Source organism: Arachis stenosperma, chromosome 4, assembly GCF_014773155.1.
Source record: "Arachis stenosperma cultivar V10309 chromosome 4, arast.V10309.gnm1.PFL2, whole genome shotgun sequence".
Lineage (NCBI taxonomy): Eukaryota > Viridiplantae > Streptophyta > Magnoliopsida > Fabales > Fabaceae > Arachis > Arachis stenosperma.
Genome location: NC_080380.1, coordinates 25,644,347 through 25,665,184, shown reverse-complemented (window position 1 = coordinate 25,665,184; position 20,838 = coordinate 25,644,347).

The window sequence follows — 20,838 nt, the reverse complement described above, 5'->3', positions numbered from 1 at the left end:
TCGCCACTTCCCATTTAATTTTTTCACCAAGACGACATTTGCTAGCCATAGTGGGTATTTAACTTCTCTTTTGAATCCTGCCTCCAGTAGTGCTTGTACTTGTTCTTCTACAGCCTGAGACCGTTCTGGCCCAAGTTTTCTTCGTCTTTGTTGTACCGGCCGAGATCCCGAGTAAACTGCCAGCTTGTGGCTCATTAGTTCGGGATCTATGCCCGGCATGTCGGCAGCTTTCCATGCGAAGAGATCAACATTATCTCGTAGAAACTGTATTAGTGATTCTCTTGCGTCTCCTTTCAGGACCGTGCCAATATTAGTTGTTTTGTTTGAGATATCTCCGATCTGAACTCTTTCTATTTCTCCTTCGGGTCGTGGACGGAGTTCTTTTCGTCTCTGATCTCCGCCGAGTTTGATTGTGTGGAACTCTCCTCCTTCGCCTCGGAGATTTAGACTTTCGTTATAACAGCGACGCGCCATCCTTTGATCTGCTTTTATTGTAGCTATCCCTTCTGTAGTTGAGAATTTCATACATAGATGTGGAGTTGAAACTATTGCTCCGAGTTGATTTAGCGTCGTCCGACCTATTAAGGCATTGTAGGCTGAGCTTACGTTGACCACGATATAGTCTATCTTAAGTGTTCGGGATTGGTTCCCCTTTTCAAAGATTGTGTGTAACGATACGTATCCTAGTGGCTGTACTGGGGTGTCCCCAAGTCCGAACAGGCTGTTCGGATATGCTTTTAGCTCTTTCTCTTCTAAGCCGAGCTTGTCGAAGGCAGTTTTGAATAGAATGTCGGCGGAGCTTCCTTGATCAATTAATGTACGGTGGAGGTTGGCATTTGCCAATATAATTGTGATGACCATGGGGTCGTCGTGTCCTGAAATGATTTCGGATGCATCTTCTTTGGTAAACGTGATTGCTGGGATGTCTGGCACTTCTTTCTTGCCTTCGACGTGGTATACTTCTTTGAGGTGTCGCTTGCGGGATGACTTGGAGATTCCTCCTCCAGCGAATCCGCCGTGTATCACGTGGACATGTCTTTTCGGTGTGCGGGGTGATCGTTCAGATCGTCCGACATCTTCATCCCTTCTTCTTTTCCTTGGTTCTTCGTCCCGATTAGCCAGGAACCGATCTAGTTTTCCTTCCCTAACTAATTTCTCTATGACATTTTTCAAGTCAAAGCATTTGTTGGAGGAATGTCCTCGGACTCGATGATACTCACAGTATTCGTTCCGATTTCCTCCTCCCCTTTTGCCTTTACAGTGGCTGAGCTAGGGGTATTTTTCCGTATGGCAGACTTCTTTGTAAACATCTACCAAGGATACCCTAAGGGGGGTGTAGTTATGATATTTTTTGATTTTCTCTCCGGAGCGATCTTTCTTTTTCTTGGATTCTTTATCTCGGTAGGCAGAACCGAACCTCGAGGCTTTGCCAAGTCGAGAATTTTTCTCCATGTTGATGTACTTATGCGCTCGTTCTTGTACTTCGTCTAGGGATGTCGGGTACCTCTTTGATATAGATTGGCTGAATGGTCCTTCTCATAGGCCGTTTATGAAGCCCATGATAGCAGCTTCTATTGGTAGACTTTGTATGTCCATACATGTTTTGTTGAATCTTTCCATGTAGTTGCGAAGACTCTTCCGATCTCCTTGCTTGATCCCTAGTAGGTTGGGTGCGTGTTTGGCTTTGTCCTTTTGTATGGAAAATCGGGCAAGGAACTTTTTGGCCAGGTCGTCGAAACTCGAGATGGATTTTGGAGGTAGATTGTCGAACCATCTAATGGCTGTCTTGGTGAGAGTTGTTGGAAAGGCTTTGTAGTGAACTGCATCTGAGGCATCAGTGAGGTACATTCTACTTCTGAAGTTGCTGAGATGGTGGTTGGGATCCGAGGTGCCGTCATATAGAATCATATCCGGAAGTTTGAAATCTTTTGGGATTTCGGTCTTCATAATTTCCCTGGTGAAGGGATCTTGATCTTTCTGAGAGCTATCCTCTATGGATGGTCGAGTAGCTTTAGTTTTGAGATCGGCTTCGAGTTTCATAAGCTTATCTTCTAATTCTCGGCGCCGCCTTATCTCCCGACGCAGATCTTCTTCTTTTTCAGGTTGATGTTGGGCTTCTTTCTCAAGTTGCTCCAATCGATTTTGAAGCGCTTCTATCGCCCCTGGATTTGATGAATTTTTGTCTCCATTGGATTCCGGAGTATTCTTAAATACAGCATCCGTGTTCTTGTGTGGCATTCTATCTTCCGAACCTGAGTCGTGGTCATTGCCATGGTTGTCCGCCATGGTGTTGGGATGACTTCCAGGATCCCCGGCAATGGTGCCAATGTTCCGAGGGTTATCTGAAACTATAGGTCGATCTCGGTCGAGATCTTCTACGTTGGTCGGAGCCAATGTGTCTGGCGGGTATGTGGTCGCTGGAGCTTGTGTGTCCGACTTGTGATATCTGAAGTGGTGCTGATCCTTCGTCCCTGGAGGGTGGGGGGTACCTGCAAGGGACTCCGATGCTTAAGTTAGCAAGGGTATAAGCAGGTATTGGGTAGAATCAGAGTATGAGTTATACTTGGGTGCTCCAGTGTATTTATAATGGTGTAGAGTGACCTCTTTGAATGAGATAAGTTAGTTATCTTATCTTATCTTATCTTATCTTTATCTTATCTTTGACTGGGGTCCGCTTATCTTCAAGGGAACCGCCTTTATCTCTATGGGCTTGGGCTGCCCTTGGATTTGGGACGTGTTCCTCTATTTGGGCCCTTTGTTTGGGCTTTCCTGTGACTTGGCCGAGCTCTTTGAGAAGAGGTCGGTCGCTTTGTTTGTAGAACATCCCGGGTTAGACAGCTCGACCCAGGGTATGAACAAAAACCAAACCACAAGTTCTCAGTAGAGGTAGAGAATGTCATGAAAGTAAAGAATAAAGCGCAAATAGTTAGTTTTGTTTAGAGACATTTAAAAGAACACTGCTTTCATTTTCCTTATGAATCCTCTTGAAAAACAACGGTTTAACATTCACAATCCAAAAGTTTTTATTTTGGACAATGATAATGTGTAAGGTGTAAACCCACCAAAAACTTCTAATGAAGATGATTGGATCAGCTCCTTATTATGCTCAGCTCATGGGCTTCACTGTTCAAGGCCCAACAAAAGAGCAAACTATGGATTCTAGTCAACAACATTGTTCGTAGATGAAAATTCAGAGGACCCATCTAATATGTTGACAGGTTCATTGTTCACAGATGAAGGAAGGAAGAAGATAGATGCAGGTATCCATGATAGTTGTGACACCTTTAGGTGGCCATGGAGATCCATTTTTTTCAAACGGATGCAGCAAGGGAAAAGAATGACTTTTGTTTTGGATGGATTGGTATTGGTTTAGAGCAAATGGGGCTGGAAGGGTCCAAGATGCTGAGTGGGTTAGGTCTTTGTAGGATTTAAGCGCATGACGCAAAAAAAAAAAAAAAACGTTGTTCTGAAATTGTTATGGACTTATGGGTTCTCTAATTTGATGCTTTCTGCCATTGCCTGCATCTTGGTTCGGGGTACTCCCTTTCTCCACCGTGCTGGCCACCTGTGACCGTCCCTGTCAATTCTTTTTCACGTAGCATCTTCTTTCATCTGGACTATTTTCGGTATAGTGGGTGTGCCCAGCCCATTTTCTTGACCAAAAGAAACGAAGAAAATCTCAATGTTTTGGCAGCAAAAAGAGCTTTTCAAGGTAATTCCTCAGCTAAAATTTGAACTTTTATTTCTTTCTTATTTTATATTCTTATATTCCTTAGTTTCATCAATTATGTATTTTATTTGTAAAGGTTTTTTATAATTATTTTAATAAAAAGTATGTAATATTTGGCTGTCTATTCGATGAAGTGGTATGATTTTGAGTTTCTTTTCACCTAAAAGTTGTAACCTTTGGTTTGAGCTTTTTATTTTGATAAGCGAATCTTAAACCCAATTTCCGAAGATATTGCTTTCAGAGCTATTTGTGTTAACTTGAAGCATAGAAGATGGAGTGTGATAGATCGACTATTCCCCAAGCTCACCAGCCCCTTGGTGAGCCGAGCTATTTGCGAGTTCCATAACTCACTACAGATGGATTTAGATTTTTATAATTGGGTTGGAGGGTTATTCCCTCACTCATTAGATTCCTGTTACACTTTGGTTCATGTGCTGGTGAAGTTAAGAAGATTTGATTAGGCTTTGTTTCTTTTGAAAAACATGATTTTTGAAGTGGTCACTCCTCCTTTGGTGTTGTTGGAAGTATTCATAGAGAATTATCGAAGTTGTTGCTCTAGTGTTACGACGGTTGATGCATTGGTGAGGGCTTGTACTCAGATCGGGGCTACTGAAGGTGCTTATGATGTCATCCATATTTTAAGGAGCTAGGGCTATTTCATTACTATTCATGCTTGGAATAATCTCCTAAATCACTTGTTGCAATTGAATAAAATCGATAGGTTTTGGAAATTGTATAGATGAATGGGTTCTTTTTTTTACATGAAAAATTTGAATAATTTTGATTTGGTTATCTATGCTCTGTGTAAGAAATGTCGACTAATGGAAGCTATTTCAGTGTTATATAGGTTTATAAAGGGTGAATTTTTTTTAATGTAGTCTTGTTTAACATAATCACAGATGCATCGTTCAAGATTGGCAATTTGGGTCTTTCTCTAAAACTTTTAAAAAAGATGACCATGATGTTAGGAGATTTTGTTTGGCCCAATTCTGTTACTTATAACTACATAATCAACTGGTTCTGTAAGAATGAAAAATTATTACTTGAAGAATAGATGCTTCGTAAAATGGTCAAGATAAATATAGAGCTGAGTGTTCGGCCATATGCCACTTTGGAGGAGGCACTGAGGCTATGTGATGAAATGGTGGAGAGGAGATTGATCCCTAATAATATTGTTTACAGTTCGATTTTACATTGGCTTTATCATGGAAGAGGTATTGAGGAAGCTTCTTTGTTACTTGCTGATATGATTGATAAGTATATATTCCCTTATCAGTACTCCTATGCAAGGTCTTTGAAGAAATAGAAATCTAACTCCAACTAAAAAATATATTAGATATAAAAAGGAAAAAATACTAAACAATTATGGCCAACGGCTCAAAAAATTAATTTTAGAAAGCCATCACCAAATAAGAGTAAAATATGAAAATTTTGAAACTAATAAAAAGTGTAAACTTTTAACATTAAGTTCATTTGGGTTCAATGTTTGTTTCCTATAAAATTGATACAAATTAATTAAATTAGTTTATTAAATATATAGATTTATTAAATATTAATATTTTATTAGATAAGTAATATGTTTAGAAAAAATATTATATATTTATATTTTTGTAAATAATAAATGATAGGTCATTAAGATTAAGTAAGTCATTGTTTCAACAAATATTTTTAGATATCAAAACTAAATGTTATAAATATTGTTAAACACAGGAGTCTCCTATTCACCCAAGCATAACAAAGAAAATCTCCTATTCATACAAGCATAAGAAAAAGAATTTTTTAATTCACCGATTACTTCTAACACTCCTTTATTATAAATGGGTTGAAGAATTTTCTATTAAAAAAGATTCATATTAATAAAGAATTACTATAGTCTCTCACTTTGCTTAGTTTCTAAAGGATTTCATCACTAGACCAATTAACCCTAAACTCTGATATCACTTCTAGATATTTTAATACCACTTGTTGGGGCACATAGAGATGAATTCTTGACCAATTAACTATCAACTCTAATACCACTTGTAAAAAGTTTAACAACATAAAATTTTACTGGCAAACTCCTAATTAAAAATATAATATTAGATATGAAGAGGATGAAGCACTAAATAATATAAATTATTAGAATAATATTTTAATGAATAATAAAAATACAAAAATTAATTTTAAAAAATTAATAAAAGGAGACACCGATAATATATAAATTATGAGAATAATATTTTTTTATAATCAAATAATGTTAAATTCAAATTTTTAAAATTTTGTTAGAACAACAACTTTTCAACTAATGAAGAAGTAAGGATTAATAGGAAGAAAAATAATTTAATTTAAATCTTCCAACAGATAGAGTCAATGTCTTCTTCATGGGTTTTCGATTGCCACCACCTATTTCATCCATACCCATTGTCCCCCTCAATACCGTATTTCACTTTTTAACATCACTCTATCAATATATACACTTTTATCTTTATTTTTTTGGACAATGATAAAGTATAATGTGTAAACCCACCAAAAACTTCTTATGAAGAAGATTAGATCAGCTCCTTATTGTGATCAACTCATGGGCTTCACTGTTCAAGGCCCAAAAAAAGGCAGACTCTAGACTCTAGTCAATAACATTGTTCACAGATTAAAATTTAGAGGACCCATCTAATATGTTGACAGGTTCATCATTCACAGATGAAGGAAGAAAGAAGATAGATGCAGGTATTCATGATAGTTGTGACACCTTTGGGTGGCCATGGAGGTCCATTTTTTCAAACAGCTGCAGCGAGGGGGAAGAATAATTTTTGTTTTGGATGGGTTGGTATTGGTTCACAGGCAAGTAGGGCTGGGAGGTTCCAAAATGCTGGGCAAGTTAGGTCTTTGTAAGACCTAAGGCCATGACCCAAAATAAAAAAAATCTGAAATTGTTAGGGACTTATAGGTTCCCTCATTGGTGCTTTCTGCCATCGCCTGTATCTCGGTTCGGGATACTCCTTTCCTCCACTGCGCTGACCACCTGTGACGGCCTCCGCTGATTCTCTTCCGTGTAGAATCTTCTTTCATCTAGACTGTTTCTGGTGTAGTGGCTATGCCCAGCCCATTTTCTTGACCAAAATAAACAAAGAAAAGCTCACTATTTTTGCAGCAAACGGAGCTTCTCAAGATAATTTCTCAGCTAAAATTTAAACTTTATCCTTTTTCAATTTTATATTATTATATTCCTTAGCTTCAGCCATTATGTATTTTCTTTATAAAGGTTTTTTATAATTATTTTAATAAAAAGTGTGCATAGTATTTGGCTGGATATTCGATGAAGTGGTATAATTTTGAGTTTCTTTTCACCCAAAAGTCGTAACCCTTTTCATTTTAGTAAGTGATTCTTAAACCCATTTTCTGGAGATATTGTCTTCAAAGCTATTTGTGTTAACTTGAAGCATGGAAGATGGAGTGTGATGGAGTGACTATCTCCAAAGCTCACCAGCTCCTTGGTGAACCCAGTTGTTTGCGAGTTCTAGAACTCACTACAGATGGATTTAAATTTTTATAATTGGGTTGGAAGATTATTCCCTCACTCATTAGATTCTTGTTATACTTTGGTTCATGTGCTGGTGAAGTCAAGAAGATTTGATGAGGCCTTGTTTCTTCTGAAAAAACATAATTTCTGAAGAGGACACTCCTCCTTTGGTGTTGTTGGAAGTATTGATAGAGAGTTATCGAAGATGTTGCTCTAGTATTACAACTTTGATGCATTGGTGAAGGCTCGTATTCAGGTCAGGGATACTGAAGGTGCTTATGATTTCATTTATATTTTAAGAATATGGGGTTATATCATTACTATTCATGCTTGGAATAATTTCCTAAATCACTTGTTGCAATTGAATGAAATCGATAGGTTTTTGAAGTTGTATAGATGAATAGGTTCTTTTGTTTACATAGAGAATGTGAATACTTTTATTTTAGTTATCTATGCTCTTTGTAAGGAATGCCGACTAGTGGAAGCTATTTCAGTGTTATATAGAGTGACGAAGGGTGAAATTTTTTCAATGTAGTCTCGTTTAACATAATCATAGATGCAGCGTGCAAGATTAGCAACTTGGGTCTTTCTTTGAAATTATTAAAAAAGATTACTATAAGGTTAAGAAATTTTGTTTGGCCCAATTCTATTACTTACAACTGAAAATCAACGGTTCTGTAAGAATGTAAAATTATTACTTAAAGAATAGATGCTTCATAACATGATTAACAATAGTATAGAGTCGAGTGTTCAGACATATGCTACTTTGATAGATGGGTATGCTAGGTGAAAAATTTTGGAGGAGACACTGAAACTTTGTGATGTAATGATAGGAAGGGGATTAGTCCCTAATAATGTTGTTTACAATTTGATTTTATATTGACTTTTATCATGAAGGAGGTATTGAGGAAGCCTCTTTGTTACTAGTGGCATTTTTGATAAGTATATATTTCTTGATCAATACTCTTATGCAAGGTCTTTGCAGAAATAGAAATCTGACTCCAATTAAAAAATAATATTAAATCTGAAGAGGAAGAAGCACTAAACATTTATGACCAATGGTTCAAAAAATTAATTTTAAAAAGTCATCAACAAACAAGAGTAAAACATGAAAATTTTGAAACCTATAAAAAGTATAAACTTTTAGCATTAAATTCATTTGGGTTTGGTGTTTGTTTCCTGTAAAATAGATACAAATTAATTAAACTAGTTTATTAAATATATAGATTAATTAAATATTAATATTTTATTGGTTAAGTAATATATTTAGAAAAAATATTATATATTTATATTTTTGTAAATAATAAATAATATTTCATTTAGATTAAGTAGGTCATTTCTTCAACAAATATTTTTACGTATTAAAACTAAATGCTATAAATATTGTTAAATACAGGAGTCTCTTATTCACCCAAACATAACAAAAAAAATCTCCTATTCACACAAGCATAAGAAAAAAAATTTTCTATTTCACCGATTGCTTCTAACACACTATAAATTGATTGAAGAATTTTCTATTGAAAAAGATTCATATTAATAAAAATTTCTATAGTCTCTCACTTCGCTTAGTTTCTAAAGAATTTTACCATTAGACCAATTAACCATCAACTCTGATATTAATTCTAGGGATTCTGATACTACTTGTAGGGGCACATAAAGAGGAATTCTTGACCAATTAACTATCGAGCCTGATACCACTTGTAAGGAGTTTAACAACATAAAATTTTGCTAGCAAACTCCTAATTAAAAAAATAATATTAGATATGAAGAGGAAGAAGCACTGAATAATATATAATATATTAGAATAATATTTTAATGTATAGTAAAAATACAAAAATTAATTTTAAAAAATTAATAAAAAGAGATATCGATAGTATATAAATTGTTAGGATAATTTTTTTGTAATTAAATCATTTTAAATTCAAATTTTTAAAGTTTTGTTAGAACAACATCTTTTTCAACTAATGAAAAAGTAACGATTAATATAAAAGAAATAGTTTATTTAAAATCTTTCAACACACAGAGTCAGTATCTTATTCATGGGATTTCAATTGCCACCACCTCTCTCATCCATATCCATTATCCCTCTTGCTACTGTATTTCACTTTTTAACACCACTCCACCAATATAGACACTTTTATCTTTTTTTTCATAGTTATGGGTTATAACAAAAAAAAAAAAAGATGAATAAATATAACTGTAATGTGTAAAGCTTTTATTTTAGACAGTGATAAAGTGTAAAGTGTAAACACGCCAAAAATTTTTCATGAAGATTGGATTAGCTCCTTATTATGCTTGACTCATGGGATTCACTGTTCAAGACCCAATAAAAGAACAGATTCTAGAATCTTGTCAACAACGTTGTTCGTAGATGAAAATTCAGAGGACCCTTCAAATATGTTGACAGGTTCATTGTTCACAAATAAAGGAAGGAAGAAGAAAGATGCAGTCATCCATGATAGTTGCGACACCCTTGGATGGCCACGGAGATCCATTTTTTCAAACGGTTGTAGCAAGGTGGAAGAATGACTTTTGTTTTGGATGTGTTGGTATTGGTTCATAGGCAAGTGGGGTTGAAAGGGTCCAAAATGTTGGGCGGGTTAGGTCTTTGTAGGACTTAAGCCCATGACGCAAGAAAAGAAAACATTTTGAAATTGTTATGGACTTATGGGTTCTCTCATTTGATGCTTTCTGCTATCGCCTGCATCTTGGTTTGGGGTACTCCTTTCCTCTACCGTGTTGGCCACCTGTGACAGCTTCCACCGATTCTCTTCCGCGTAGCATCTTCTTTCATCTGGACTATTTTCGGTGTTGTGAGTGTGCCCAGCCCATTTCCATATCCAAAAGAAACAAAGAAAAGCTCACTTTTTCGACGGCAGAAGGAGCTTCTCAAGATAAATCCTCAGCAAAAATTTAAAATTTTATTTCTTTTCTATTTTATATTCTTATATTCCTTAGTTTCATCCATTATGTATTTTCTTTGTAAAGTTTTTTATAATTATTTTAATAAAAAGTGTGCATAGTATTTGGTTGGCTATTCGATGATGTGGTATGATTTTGAGTTTCTTTTCATCCAAAAGTGGTAACTTTTTGGCTTGAAATTTTTATTTTAGTAAATATTTCTTAAATCCAATTTCTGAAAATATTATTTTCAGAGCTATTTGTGTTAACTTGAAGTATAAGAGACGGAGTGTGTTGGAGCTAATATCCCCCAAGCTCACCAGTTCCTTGGTGAGTCGAGTTGTTTGTGAGTTTCAGAACTCACTACAGTTGGCTTTAGATTTTTATAAATGAGTTGGAAGGTTGTTCCCTCACTCATTAGATTCTTATTGAACTTTGGTTCATGTGTTGGTGAAGTCAAGAAGATTTGACGAGGCCTTGTTTCTTCTGAAAAACTTGATTTCTAAAGAGGGCACTCTTCCTTTGGTGTTGATGAAAGTATTGATAGAGAATTATCAAAGATGTTGTTCTATTATTGTGAATTTTGATGTATTGATGAGGGCTTGTACTTAAGTCAGGACTACTAAAGGTGCTTATGATGTCATCTATAATTTAAAGAGTCAGGATTATTGCATTAATATTCGGGCGTGGAATAATTTCTTAAATCACTTTTTGTAATTGAATAAAATCAATAGGTTTTAGAATTTGTATAGATAAATAAGTTCTTTTGGTTACCTGAATAATGTGAATACTTTTAATTTGGTTTTCTATGTTCTATGTAAGGAATGCCGACTAGCGCAAACTATTTCAGTGTTATATAGAATGATGAAAGGTGGAATTTTTTTCCACAAAGTCTCGTTTAACATAATCATAAATGCATAATCAACGGGTTCTGCAAGAATGAAAAATTATTACTTGCAGAAGAAATGCTTTGTAAAATGGCCAAAGTAAGTATAAAGTCGAGTATTTGGACATATTCTACTTTGACAGATGGATATGCTAGGTGGAAAAGTTTGGAGGAGACACTCAGACTCTATGATGTAATGGTAGAGAGGGCATTGGTCCCTAATAATTTTGTGTACAATTCGATTTTACATTGGCTTTATCATGAAGGATGTAACGTCCCGTCCAGCAAAATACCTTACTTAAATCAGGGTATTTCTACTAGAAAGAACATTAAGTAATCTTTTCTAGTATTAACTACTTAATTATCGAGCCTTTATATCGAGTTTGTGTTTCAGTTCTAAGAAAATGCCAGAAAATTTTGTTTTTATTCATTAAAGTCATGTTTCAAAGATTTCCAACAAATAATAATCACATAAATTTTCTCAAAAAGAATCAGTAAAGTTATTATCGTTAAACAAGTCTCAAGTATTCATTTTGATTAAGTCCTTATACTTTTATAAAAATTCGGACCTGATCTCTTTAACCACCCTTACAGGTCCCAACCAAACAATTTACCAAACTCTTTTCAACCTTTCCAGTATCAAATCAATTCAGAATCAAACAAATTCCAACATTGAATCAGCCATGTAACGCTAAGGTTCATCTTTAATTTTATGAACTCATAACTGTCACTAAGACATTCTCAACACTCTATCTTCTTCTCTGTTTTTAATATAGCAAATAAACTCGAAATTGCACAAACTTTATGTCCAGGCGTTCATCTTTAAATAAGCTTTCAAACAAACCAACGATCATAATTTTCTGATTAGTCTAGCCTTAGGAATAGAGGAAAAACCGTCACTGCTCTGCAGTTCGTAAAACCAGAAAATAGCAACAGCATGTGATATTCAAAATTCAGTATAAAATCAAAGTTAAATTCAATGACCTTAAAAATTAATATGGTTCAACTTCACTCATCCAAGTTTCTTTTCCAATTAGTTCTAGGTCAATATCATTTTTAATAAAGGAGTTATGTAACTTGGAAGTTGAGTAAATTTCTACAGAATTCTGTTTTAAAAGCCAATGAACATATCCTCTTCCAAGTCCCATAACTTACTTATTAAAACATGGACAGCCCTGAAATTTACATCACATATGCTAAACATACTTAAATTTCACCTCCAATTGGTTGCACCTCAATATCCATCCAAAATCAAAAGTTATAAACTCTCAAAGTTACTGATTTAAGAAAATAGAATCTGGCTTTAACTGCATAACGCATCGTATTTCAAAAATTCATATCTTTAAAACCACAAGTCCAACCGTTCTGAAATTTTACGACAATAAAATAATAGGACTAAAGTTTCATTTAAAATTGATTCCATTTCAAAATTAAATTCGAAACATTCACAGCAGAGCTAACAAGTTACTGATGTTCTAAAATTTCTGCAGTAAAAATCAGATTCCACAACCATAACTCAAAAATTCACATTAAATCATATACTTAACAAAAAGGTCTTAAATTCACCAGGCCAGCTCTTTATATTCCCAGGCTTAATCCAGACTTGGTCTCACGCAATTCCGATCATCACATAATTAGTTATAGCTTTTCAAAGTAACTGATATCACTTAAAGATAATGCAGAAAATCCGATTTTATAGTTTAACTTTGAAAAATCATAACTAATTCTTTAGTTAATACGAAACATTCAAAATTGAATCTTAACGATTATACTTATCATACTTTACTTTGCTTTTAATCTCTTATCATTTCAATCACTATAGTGTTACTGGTTCACTTCCAAAGTTGCCGTTTAATTTTCAAAACTCGAATTTTCAACAAGCAATTCAACTTCTCAAATTCAATCCTTTAAACCTTCTCTAAACCCAATTCCAATCAATCATCAACTAAATCCATCAATACAATAATCATATAACCAGCTCACCAGCAACAAATCCAATATATTCCATCAAATTTAGAGTTCTTATCAATCACTTATTAACAATTCATATTCCACCTTTAATCAATCAATTTCACAACATCCACAAATTCAATCAATTCACAGCTACAATTCAACATCCACACAACCAATCAATTACTCACAACAATTAAATCTATTTGCAGTTATTAAATAAACTTTATGGGCATTCTTAAATTAAAATGGCTTATGTTAAACCCCCTACCTCGATTAGCCGAAATTCGATAATTAAGTGCAGCCAACCCCACTTTTATTTTAATTCGTAGCAGCAACAGACTCGAACCAAACTAGCAACAGCAGCAGCAGCAACTCTAACAGTTCTTTATTATCATCAACACTATCACCTTTGATAGTTCCATCAGCAAACAGGGAAGGCATAGCAGCGTTAAACAGAGACATAGGTTTTCCTTACTCACAACAGAAAAAAACTAAGAAATAAAATGGAAGCAGAGTAAGGACTAAAGCTTACAGGTTCAAGAACAGGAGAATCAGAACCAGAACAAGAAGGCTGGTGCTGTTTTCGACTCTGATGGCAGTGCACGACTCACCGGCGACCGTAGCAGCAACGGTAAGGACGGTGGCAGCTCCTCAGGCTCGCACGGCTCTGTCTCCATCTCTCCCTCGCGTCGTTCTCATCTCCGTCCTGTTCGATAACGACGGCGAGCTCCAGGGTAACGGCGATGACGGCGTGACAGCGCCACGACAGCGGTGTCTTCCCTCTGTTCACGGACCTCCAGTGACAGTGACGATGAAGATCTCAACGGAGATAATGATGCGGGCTCCGGCGAAGAGGCTTGCGACAGCTTCCTCTGGCGAGCACGAACGACGATGATGGCGGCCTCTCTCCCTCTTGGCGCTACTTTCTGCCTCGGCTCTGGTCTTCCCTCGCGACGGCATGGGCGACGGGACGGCGGCTGCATGGCGACGGCGTCTCCCTCCTCTCCTTCCCTGAATCACAATCTGATTTCCTTTCTCTCCTTGTCTGATTTTTCTTTCCGTTTTCTGTGTTTGGTTTAGGAAGAAAGGGGTGAGACTGCATGTTTCAGAGGCTGGTGAAAGGGGTAAATTAGGATTAGGATTTTCAATTTGGGAATTAGGGTAAAATTAGCTTTTTTATAAAAAAAATAAGAATAAATATGAATAGATACTTTGATAAAATTAAAGAGGAGAGTAATTTTAAAATTAAATATATTTTATTAAAATTAAAATTATTTAAAAAGATTATTTATCAATATATTACTAAGTTCTATTAATTATTTAAAAATATTATTTATCAACATATTTTTAGTTCTATTAATTGCATTTTTACAAAATGTAGTTTAAACTCAATATTAATTATTCAAATTAAATGATATAACTTTTTATTATTTTTTTATTATCAAAACTTAATTCCAAATTATGTAAAATGATCCATTGTAATAAGATTACACAAAAATATTAATTAACTTATACTCAAAGTATTTATAAGAATTAATTTAATCATTCTTAACAAATTAATCTCTAAGAGCTCAATAAAATAAACCATAATTCAATCATGATACAAATTTTTAAATTAAATTATATAGTACTTCTATTACTGAATTTTAATTTCAAATTATATGAAATACCCAATTATAAAAATTATACAAAATCATTAACTTATCTTCATATATTAATAAAACTAATTTAATTATTCTTAATTGATCAATTTCTAAAAATAAAGTGTTCATGTTAATAAAATAAGTCATAACTTTTCTTAATAAAAGTTACTTAAATTAAATTATACAATTCTTTCTTATATTTCAATTACTAAAATTATATAAAATATTCAATTATAATAAAATAACTAAGAATATTAATTGAGTTAAAATGAAATTACCTGCCAATCTGTTTAATTATTTCTAATAGAATAATTTCTAAAATTATAAAGTTTAAACTTAATAAGATAAAATCACAATTTATTTATATTCAGATTTTCAAAAATGCGAGATGTTACATTATTCTATCCACCTTACAAAAATTTTCGTTTATATTCACATCCCCTTTTGAATATTTTAAAGATACCAAGAAAATTATATCACATAAACATAGAAGAAAATATATTAGGTGATGCAAAAGTTGATAAAAGTAATTTGATGCAAACCAAATTTCAAAATCCAAAATCAAATAGGCACAATATTCGTTCAGAACTTTTAACAAAGTATGATCAGCTCCCCTCGTCACCTCAAAACTTCACAACTCCTTATAACCTTGTACACTTAGCAAATTCACTTTCTGAGCACATCAATCACATTCTTTAAGAACTATCGTATAAGCAATTTAAAACTTGAGAAGAGAAGGACAAACAGTATTTACGAAAAATCGGGAGAATACTCAGGTTCGCAATTAGACAAAGATGATATTTTGCAAGGGTTTAAAAGAATACGCAAAATTATCGACAAACAAGGATATATATATAAGCAAGGGAATGTAGCATAAAGGGAGTTAATTCGAAGGCTTAAGAGGGAATTTTGAATCAAAGAATTTCGATATGACCAATACTAGAAAAAATAGTACAACAATTTAGAACAACTTCAAATTAAACCAAAGGAGATTGGCTTGTCTTTTTCAAAAGATATATATATATATATATATATATATATATATATATATATATATATATGCTGAATTAAATTTACATTAAAATAAATTGTGTGGAGTTGATCAAATGAAAATTAACTGGAATGAAAGCAAAAATCTTACTTTAGAAAGTTTGAAGAATTCGTAAGTACATAATCAAGTAAATATATATATATGTATATATATATGCATAAGAATTCTAATAGAAAAAGGATCAAATTATGTTTAAATGAGAAAATCTAAGATAAAATATTCTTGTATAGTATTGTATAGTCTGAAAATATATTAATATAAATTAGTCAATTTTTTTGAAATAGCACATATTCTAAATCTTCTAACACAATAGCTAGACCAAATTTCTTGGATTCTCCTTTTCAACTATCTCAGCAATCATGTCTACAGAGCAAGAACCAACAATAAGTTATGACTATTAGCCTTAAAAAACAGATTTCGAATGAAGTTCACACAACAACTTTTGAATTAGTGTAAGTAACTCTCACCAAACAGATATGTGTCATCCATCCTTTCAGCATTTAATAAATCCGAAATAAAAAAGGGCAGACTCTAGACTCTAATCAATTGTCAACAACATTTTGAAATTATTTCTCAGGTTATGGTTCACTACAATAGAATTGCTTCTTCTCTTTCTTTGGCAGTTCTTAAGAGAAGTAAAGCTCACTCTTTTTTTTTTGCAACAGAAGGAACTTCTCAAGGTAAATTTTCAACTGTGTTTGGTTGGTGTTCTCTCGACACAAAGACATATACAAATATACAAGTAGACATAGACACATGTATACACAAATATTTTTATCATGCTTGGTAATAATACACACGACACAGTTGTCTCATTCAAATGTCAATTTTATCCTAATAATAACCACCACCATCACCATCATTATTCCTGTTTCCACCATCAATGCCAATTTTTTAGCCTCAATCCAAATCAATGTCATCAATAAAATTTAATCACTAGTTCAACAATTCAAATTAAAATTAAAACAGAATGAAATATTTTCACAATTGTGTTTTAAAAATAAAAACTAATCCGAAAAAGAACAGAAATGAAGATGAGAGATGACGAAAAAGTGCATATCTAGCTAAAAAAAAGAAAAAAATAAAGGGAGCTTGAATAGATATGAAAAATGACAGCGGTGATTCAATGACACTCGTGGCAATGACGCAGTGAGACTGTGGCAGTGACAATTCACGACGGCAAGGACGGAAAATGCGTTAACTCGTAACTGCGAGAGAAGAAGGCACAACGAGATTTTGTGGAGGAGGAGGAGTGTCAATCCATGATGGCGAGCATGGGGTGACGCCGTGACCTGTAACTGCGAGAGAAGAGGAGGAGGAGGAGGAGGTGGAAGAAGAAGAGGAAAGGAGGAATGGCTGCAATGGAAGATCGCAGTGACCCGTAACCGCGAGATGAGGAGGAGGAGTGGCTACATTGGAAGATGAAAATGGAAAAAAAGAAGAAGGTGAGAGAAGAAGAGGGTAAATGATGAGGATAAATTTAGAATTTTGAAAAAATATTAAGGGTATATTCATCCAAAAATAAAATTTAAGATTTGTCTTAGGTTAAAAATTTGTGTCTCATCATTTTAGAGAGACACAAAATCCATGTATTTTGTATGTAACCGTGTCTCTCTTTTTTTATGTCTCACAAAACAAGCATTGGACATGTGTAACTGTGTCCATGTCTTTGATAGACATGGACACTTACCAAATGGGTCCTAGTTTCATTCATTATGATTTATCATTGTAAAGGGGTAAAGGGTGAATTTTTTTTTAAATACAGTGTACATGGAACTTGGCTGGCTATTCGATGAAGTGGTAAGTTTTTTACCTTCTTTTCATCCAAAATTCATAACTTTTTGGCTCGAGCTTTTCATGCTAGTAAGTGTTTCTTAAACCCAGGTTCTGCAGATATTGTTTTTAGAGCTATTTGTGTTAACTTGAAGCATAAGAGATGGAGTGTCTTGGAGCGATTATCGCCCAAGCTCACCATCTCTTTTGGTGAGCCATATCGTTTGCAAGTTTCATAACTCACCATAGTTGGCTTTGGATTTTTATAACAGGGTTGGAGGGTTGTTCCCTCACTCATTGGATTCTTGTTGTACTTTGGTTCATTTGTTGGAGAAGTAAAAAAAAAATTTGATAAAGCCTTATTTCTTTTGAGAAACTTGATTACCGAAAAGGGCACTCCTCCATTAGTGTTGTTGGAAGTATTGATAGAGAGTTATCGAAGATGTTGCTCTAGTATTGCAATTTTTTATTCATTGGTGAGGGATTGTATTCAGACTGGTACTACTGAAAGTGCTTATGATGTCATCTATAATTTAAGAAGTTGGGGTTGTTTTATTACTATTCATGCTTGGAATAATTTTCTAAATCACTTGTTGCAATTGAATTAAATGGATAATTTTTGAAATTTGTATAGAGAAATGGATTTTTTTGGTTACATGAAAAATGTGAATACTTTTAATTTAGTTATCTATGCTCTGTGTAAGGAATGCCGACTAGTGAAAGCTATCTGAGTGTTATATAGGATGGTGAAGAGTGTAATTTTTTTCAATATAGTCTCATTTAATGTAATCATAGACACCGCATGCAAGATTAGTAACTTGGGTCTTTCCTTGAAATTTTTAAAAAGGATGACCATGATGTTAGAAAATTTTATTTGGCCCAATTTTGTTACATACAACTGTATAATCAACGAATTTTGCAAGAATGAAAAATTATTACTTGTAGAAAAAATACTTCATAAAATGGTTAAGGCAGCTAAAGAACCGAGTATTCAAACATATGCTACTTTGATACATGGGTATGCTAGGTGGGGAAGTTTAGAGGAGGCGTTGAGGCTCTGTGATGAAATGGTGGAAAGTAAATAAACACATCATTATGAGACTGACCAAGTTTTTTCGTTTTCAAACCCCTTATTTATTAATCTTCAGTCCTTAACTACAAAATTCTTAGCACCTTTTATCACATTTATTTCAAGCTTTACCTTAGTCTTTTATTTAAGAGGTCACATTATTGATAAGCATATATGCCTTGATCAGTACTCCTATGCAATCCTTACCAAAGGCCTTTCCAGAAATGAAAATCTAACTCAAGCTCTTAAGTTTCATAGCCAGATTTTAGAATGTAACGTAATACAAGATTTTTTTCTCACAACATATTTCTTAACTATATAAGCAAAAGACAAAATATTGGAGTAGCTAAGCAACTATTGAGCAGCATGATTACCCGTGGCCTAGTTTCTGATGTTTATACATACAAAACTATGATTACTGAATACTGTAAACTAGGTAATACAAATGACGCGCTCCAAATTTTTTATTAGAAGATAAAGATGGATGAAAAGCCCAACTTGACAATATACAATTCTGTCATTAATAGTTTGTGTAAAAATGGCCTCTACAGATGCTGCAGAATACATAGTTGATGAATTATAAAAGAGAAGATTATTTGATACAACGACCTTTAATACCTTGATTAGTGGATATTACACTGGTGGATAGATTGATAGTGTTTAATTTGACTATAGAAATGAAGAGTTTGAAAATTTCTGCAAATAGAGTCATATGTAATAAATTGATAAACCTTCTCTGCAAGTGTGGTTGCAAGGAAGAAGAAAAAGAATTGATAAAGATGAAGATTGTCCAGGGTATTTGTCCGAATTTTGTTATATACACTACACTTGTTACTCACTTCATCAAGAAATATAGTCCTAATGGGGTGATTGCATTGCATGACTACGTGATTCTACAGGAAGTACTTGACCAAACATATATGATACCATTGTAACACCACTTCTTTTAGAAGAAGGAAGAAAGAAAAAGTCATAATACGACATGTATAGCAATGTAAAAAGTTGTTCGTCTCATAGTTTGTCATTTTTCCATTCTTTTCTTTAATACTAATAGATCATATCATTTATTCTTTAGTGTACCAACTACAGTTCTATTAATTCATATTACTTTATTTTAATTTTGATGTCTTACATCAGCTTATCTTTTGTTAATTATATATTTTACACTAAAAGTGTATTTTGCTAATTTTTGGTACTTGAGTTGATATGCAACTTGATCTATTATGTATGGTTTATAAATAAAAATATATTTTTTGAATAGTCTTAACAAACAAATTAACATAACTTTTATTGCTGGATTTTAGATTCTTGAATAAGAACTTCATGACTTTTGGTTTTAGCCATTCATTAATGTGAAGAACCTTCGATATTTATGCGTTTAGCTGGAGAATTGTGAACCATTTACTAGATAAAATAGAATGCAACAATGACAATGAATTTAAATAATTTATATAAATATGATTCCTATTTAATAAATTTATAAAAAAATAGGTCACATTCCAGATAATAAAATTATAGTATACGTTAATTCAATTATAGCTGATAACAGTTATTGTAATATTTAGGTATTTTTGAAATAGGATAAAATTGGAGAAAAATTAAAATTAGCCAATAATTAGTCAACATATATTTTAGGTGTATAATTTTTAGAGTTCAAGTGTGTAGTTTTTAAAATTTTTGAATGTGCAAACTTTGCATGAGTAGTAGTAAACTAGTAACTATGTATAATAAAGTGAAATGGTAGTTATAACTTACTCAGACATAATCGCATTTAGAGGTGTAGTATTCTAGGAATAATCATTGCATATTTATATTTGACCTCGTCGTAGGAAAGCATAAATTGGTCAAAGCCTAATCTAACAACTTTCAATAAATAGTTGATGCTTTATTTATTACAGAAATTTCATGTAAACTAAAATTTAATTGTATAATATATAGTCATATAATATATAATCATATAATATATACTAGTAACATTGAAACAAATTTCTAAAAAAAAATTAATTAGTGAATGCTTCCATTAGTTTACCTCTGCGGCATTTAGGGACTCCTAGATGGTCTTTACTCCCACAAACCTTGCTTCAGTTGATCAGCAACAGACCAAGCTTCCTGAGATGAAACTTCACTAATTCAGTAATTCTAACTAAGCTTAGTGTGCACCACTCAGGAGCCTACACAATTCAATGTAATATTGAACCTTTAAAATTTCTGACCGATATTAAATGTACTGGATACAAAATGGATAAAGTTTAAACAAACAAACCTATTCCCGAAATTGACCACCTTTTTTAAATTCGGGTCAATGTGGATTTTAGAAATATAAAAGTGGCTTTAAA